Source organism: Pseudopodoces humilis, chromosome 5 (assembly GCF_049639895.1).
Source record: "Pseudopodoces humilis isolate 2021_Gansu_Grassland_sample_001 chromosome 5, ASM4963989v1, whole genome shotgun sequence".
Taxonomy (NCBI): domain Eukaryota; kingdom Metazoa; phylum Chordata; class Aves; order Passeriformes; family Paridae; genus Pseudopodoces; species Pseudopodoces humilis.
In genome coordinates, this window is record NC_142204.1 from 62548334 (window position 1) to 62554333 (window position 6000).

The following is a 6000-nucleotide window of genomic DNA, read 5'->3' on the forward strand; positions in this document are numbered from 1 at the left end:
CCTGAGCTACTTGTCTTATGTATGATCGAGGAAGGTTTTTTTAGCACTTGCTGTGGTGTGTTCTTAAATGCTTTATACCCCACTATAAACTGTAATCATGTTGCTTTATTTGGGTCAGCACTTTGAAAAGTGTTGTTTTCAGTCATTCTTACCCTGCTGATGGAACAAAAACTCCTGCCTGGCTGCTGTTTTAATGGTGGGAGACACAGCTGGTCAGCCTGACCCAAGGCAGTGGAGTGCCAAGTGTGAAACCATGCTTAATCAGGGATGAAGCAATGATGGTCCAAGATGATTTGGAGGACTGCCAAAACCAGACTTTCTAGATCTTTCCCATTTAAAGTGAACAAACTCATTCTGAATTGGAAGTTGCCTCACTTCCTACACGAATACCTGCTCTGGCCACAAATACAGACCTCTTTTTCTTTGTTCCCATAAATGACCATTTGAGGTGAATTATCTGGAATAGCATTCAATGAGAGTAAGACATGGGTAGTATTCAATTCCCCACAGTTATTTGGGACATGTAAGAAGTCATTCCACAAAGTGAATCACAGCCAAAGGAGTCTGCAGCATGTGCAGGGGACATCATGATTTACCAGTCAGACAGGGTTTCACTGCAGTAAAAAGCCTGAGATGTTAGCCTGGTCTGGAGAGGGATATAAATCCTCTTTAGGAAAAAAGCTCAGAAGCATCAGAACACATCACATTTCATCCCTTAAAACCAGCATCAGAGGTTGGGAATTTCTCTCAAGACACAAGCAAAAGGTACTGTAACTAGAATGCAATGCTAAAACATACCTGCCAGTGCTGCCCATTGCTTTGCTGGCAACACAGACGGCAGATTTGTGTTCAGTGTTGTCTGTCCCACACAGCTGAATCCTGCTTCCTCTAAGGTTAGAGGATGACCAGCTATTCTAGTGCTGACTTACCCGTGATGACCACAAAACCCAATGCTGGCCAGTAGGTCAAGTGAGCAAGCACCTTTTAACATGGCAGGACTAATAATGGATATTGTCTGATGTGTAATGGTTTAGTAGCAGAACTTTTTAGCATGGTATTTAGTATACAGTGAGCATTTAAGATGGTCTCTGTGTAGTCTGATGCAATAAAATCCAAATGCTGTGATAAACATAACAACATGTAATACTAGCAACAGGATGGTTCTTCTGTATATTTTAAAATCCCCCTTTTATTCTGAGTCCAGTTTTTTGTTTATTATGTATGACTGTATAAACAGTACCATGTACAGTATAGGGGAGAAGGGTTCTTCTACCTGTAAAACAATCTCCCTTTTCATGCTGTAATGTGCTGTTGTGTGTTATTTTCTGTAAGAACAAACTGGAACTTCTTTACCACTGATAGAAACTGCATGAAGTATTACTCTGTTACTGAAAACAAGCCAAAACTGACTTCTGTAGAATCTCTGAAAGACCATCTCCTGGTATACCTTACTCATTATAATAAATTTCTTACTTGAAGTTGCGTGTGAAATCTGTGGCAGAGCAAGTGAATATGAGATAGTCATATTCAGCCTTTCTCTTTAGATAGCTTTAAAACTGCACTATTATCTCTCAGCCATTTCTGAGATCTGGATCTCTGAGCTGTAGTGATGTAGTAAAAATCACTTATTTAGTATTTAATTATCCTCATATCCTGGAAAGGTACTGAGCCTTTCTTTGAAGGCATAAGTTAGAAAAGCAGTCTAAACTTTCCAAAGAGACAGAGTAAAATACTACTTTAGAAACTAGATCTGTAACCTTTTTCTCAGAAAATGTGTGCTTATGTCCTTTTAGAAAACATGTTTATCTGAACCTTATCTTAAATTAGTCAGTTTTATCTTATTTTCTCCCTGATAAAAAATAGCTGACTTCAGAGTGGTATTAACTTCTCCATAGAAAATAGATTTCATAACTTCTCTTCAAATATAGTGTTCTCAAATCCAGATGCAAGGTAGTAAATGTTATGTACTTATGCTTTACAATATGATCTGTCAGCAATCCAGTTAAAGCAAAATTGAATATCTTTTTAAGGATTCATAAAAGCTGGCACTAAAACCAGCTGGTAGCTGAAACTGAAATTGCCAGACCTGTTCCAGCGTGACATGCTTTTTATATCCATTAGAGGAAAACAGAACACTTGTAACATGCCTCGCAAATAGAAAGAATCTATGGAGAGTTGTGTCTCTGCTAACTTTTGTAGGGAAGGCATCAGGGAGGGCATTTAAGTCCTCCTTCCAAGTATTGCAGACTGGCTTGTCTGTGTTCTTCCTTGTGCTCTACAGTGGCTTGCCTGGGCTGTACTGTGGTTCAGCTGCAGCACCAACTCTGGCTCTTTCTGGAGTGTGTCTCTCATCCACCTGTGCTCCTGGGTCACTTGTCTCACACTCACCTTGGCTATACCTGATAGCAAGCAGCACAAGAAGCAGATTTGTTCAAGTAAAATGCCTGTTGCTAAGGGTGCAATGCCCAAGTCTCTGTTTTACAGGATGTTACTTTGAACCAGCTGCTCTTTTGGACCAAGTGCCCCTCAGGAGCTCTAGGTGCAAAAAAACTTAATGTTTGTAAGAGGTGTAGGAGCAGAAAAGGCTCCCATCAAAACACTCAAACAAACTTTTTCTTAAGATTTTTTTTTTTAAATAAGGATCCAGCCAGCCTGTAGGGGGAGGAGACTGGGATGAGGTTGACAGCTGTCTTAAAGGCAGCCTACTTGACCTGTGCATGGATGCCTGCTACACCTGTAGAGCCAGAAAAGTGTCCTCCCATGGGGTCTTCTGAGGTCGGGGATTCAGATTAGAAAATACAACCAAAGAACTGCACTTTTCTCTGTGTCCATAACCTTCCTTCAAATGCAGCCCATCAGACAGTCTGTTTTTCTGTTGTTCCCTCTTCTCTTTTTTTTGCAGCATTTTGACAATCAGCCTGCTGCTGATGGCCCACACTGAATTGCATGTGCAAGCCTGGGGATAGGTGACAGCAAAGTCTCAGATATTTTTGTGGTGAGGAACTGATTTATTCTGAAGACATGCAGTGTTGCCAGTATCTATGCTTAGCTTTCTGGGATCTCAAAAGTTTTGGTAAGAATATTCGGTTTGATGAAAATACAATAAAAGAAAACCTTCTTGGAGAAGGGTCTTTACTTTTACTTTACTTTTAAGGGGATTTACTGACTACTGCTAAATGTCCTTTAGTGTAGAGAGGGAGAGGATGGCAGTGGCTGTGTGTAGCCTGAATCATCTCCTTGTTTTCATAACCGCCTAGAGATAAGAACCTGGAATTAATTTTTCTGTAGGAAAAGCAATTGAGATGGGAGTGTTGGGCTGGGTCTGTTGTGGGAAGGGCTTGATACCACTGGTCCATTCCTGTTTTTTTCCTTGTTATCTGCTCAGGAGGGATTGGATTAATGTCTTTGCACTGGTATAAGGATTTGCTCTGTCATTAATCACAGTAGCCACATCATCCTTTAAGGAAACATGCCCTTCTGCTGGGAGTTGTTCTTGTCAGCCACATCTGGAACTATGTGATCTGCTTCTGTTCCTGATGGCAGCAAAATACCTGGCATGGGTACTGCAGGAAAATCTACTGATATTCCTTCTGGGAAGGTCAATATTTGGGATCCATAACATGGTGGGGCTGTCCTGGTAGAGGATAAGCAGCCTTAGAAACTTAGAGTGGTCTTGTGGGATGAAGGTGGAGTGTGGAGGCCAGAGAAGAGGCCAGTGGGGTAGTAATCAGGTGTTCCATACTGGGTGACTCGTGTTTTGTGATGTCCCTTTCCCACAGCTGCTTGCTTTCATCCCATACCATGAGTGCAGCTGCTGTTGGCACATCCTCCTGCCCACAAAAACACAACACAAGCCATGCAGGGCTGCTCCTGGTTTTTTCCTTACCATAATGGGGCTGGAGTGTTTAAGTCCTTCAATGGTCCCAGAGACAGTGAATCCATGCAGTTATAGCATATGGAATACTTAAGATTTCCCAAAGCAGAGGAAGACTACCACAGAGATGTGAATGCAGAGATGCCAAATGGCAAATCTGAGAATCTGCAACTTCTGTCTTTGTCTCAATTCAAGAAATACTGGTTCTGAACTGATGGGAGAAGAAAACTCCAGTGAAATAGTATGGAATTCCTTTCAGGAATCTTATGGCAGATACCTTGACAAAACAGATGCTACTGGTGTGGGAAGAAAAGGAAAAGGGTAGATTTGTTGCTGGAGGTTTCTGAAATCAAATCTTCTGAAGCTGATCTACATCTTACCACAGGATTTGGTTGCATAGTCTGAATTTTGTAATGTTTGCATAACTGTAGATATGAATCATCCCGTTTGAAAAAATAAGTTGTGACCTCAATTTGTTATTTTGTTATTTTTGTTATTTTTCCTTTTTTAATTAAAAAGTTAATAAAAAAAGAACATAAGATGATTACACTTTTCTTTCCAGTCTTTGGTATTTGACTGTGCTATATAAATCCACCATCATATCCTACTTAACTTTGTTCTTCAATAACAAAAAAGTCCAGAGCAATGAGATTTAGCAATTTTTCTGTTTGTTTCTATATCTGCACACTGGTCGAAACATTCAAGGATGTTGCTGAAAATAAGCATCCTCTTCCTGCAAGGCAGTGATCTTGGACTGTAAAGTGCATCTTTCAGGGAGGTACACAAAGTAACAGGAAACCAGCTCAGTCTCATTTCAGTTTACTGGTGCTTGGCAATGATGTCACCCTTCTAGAACAAGGGTTAGGCCCTTAAAGCAGGAGTAGTGATTTTGTTCCACAATCCTGTGTTTCAGAGAAATGACCTCTGGTTAGCTATGAGGCTGAGCCAACATGCAGTCAAAATTGGAAGGCAGGGTCATCTGAGCTTTCTTCAGGGACATCTGTTGTACTTTGGAAAAAAAAAAAAATGTATACCTAACCATATAGCCTTTCCTTAAGTGATAAAGCTGGTGATAAACCCCAGGTATTAATATGTTCCTTTTGTCAACAGAGTTAATTTTTTTTCATGTCCTATTCCCTTCATTTCTTCAGTTAATGAAATCACCTGATAGTGTAAACAACAAATTTTGGGCATTCAAAATTCTTATTTGTTGCTAAAAATCCGCAAAACCAAGCAAACTACAAAAAGAAGGAAAAGAAGAAAAACTACTCTAGTGTCCCAATAAAAGATATTCAGTGTCTCTCTAATTAATCTCCTATTTTCTAGAAAATAATTATTTAAATTTTAACAGATGAAAAACTATCTTTTGAAGTGCTTTGATTCAAGCTAAAGGTATTTATTTCAAATGGAATTTGTAAACTGTTAGCCTGTTTAAGGAGATTACTTTCACAGCAATGATATTTTTGTGTTAGCAGGAAGATTATAAATTATATTCCAAATTCCAGTTGGTTTTTTTACTTTTGCTGGTTTGTTGGGGTTTTGGGGTTGTTCCCCCTTCCCCCTGAGCAGGTTTGTCAGGTCTGCTTAAGTGTGCAATAGTTGCACATGAGATTCCCAACAGAAGCCTAACCAGAAAATATTAAATTCCAACCCAAATGAGTTCCATTTGTTTTCTTACTTCCTTTTTTCCAAGCAATTGACATTTTTGACACTGTTTGAAGTGTTTGTTGTTCATGAGTACTTGGCTCTAAGAGAAAGGATTGTCCTCATTGTATTGATAATTTTCAGCTACCTTTTTGCAGTGTGCATTTTAACATTATTGTGAAGTGTTTTACCTTAATGCAGACATTTAATCAAGATTCATATGAATCTTATTAATCCTTAAATTCTTTATAAATAAATGTTACAATACTTATGTAACAGAAATTATTGGCAGTGCAGTGTTAGTTTACTCACGGTACAGAATTTATTAATATAAATATATTAATATTCATTCAATGGAATTTATTAAAAGAAATATATAGCTATTCCCTCCCTATGAGTGAAAAGTTGAAGGAGAAGAGAGTGAAAAGGGTCACTGGGAAAATCATCAGCCTACTGTAAAAGTCAGAAAGATTGTCCTGTTT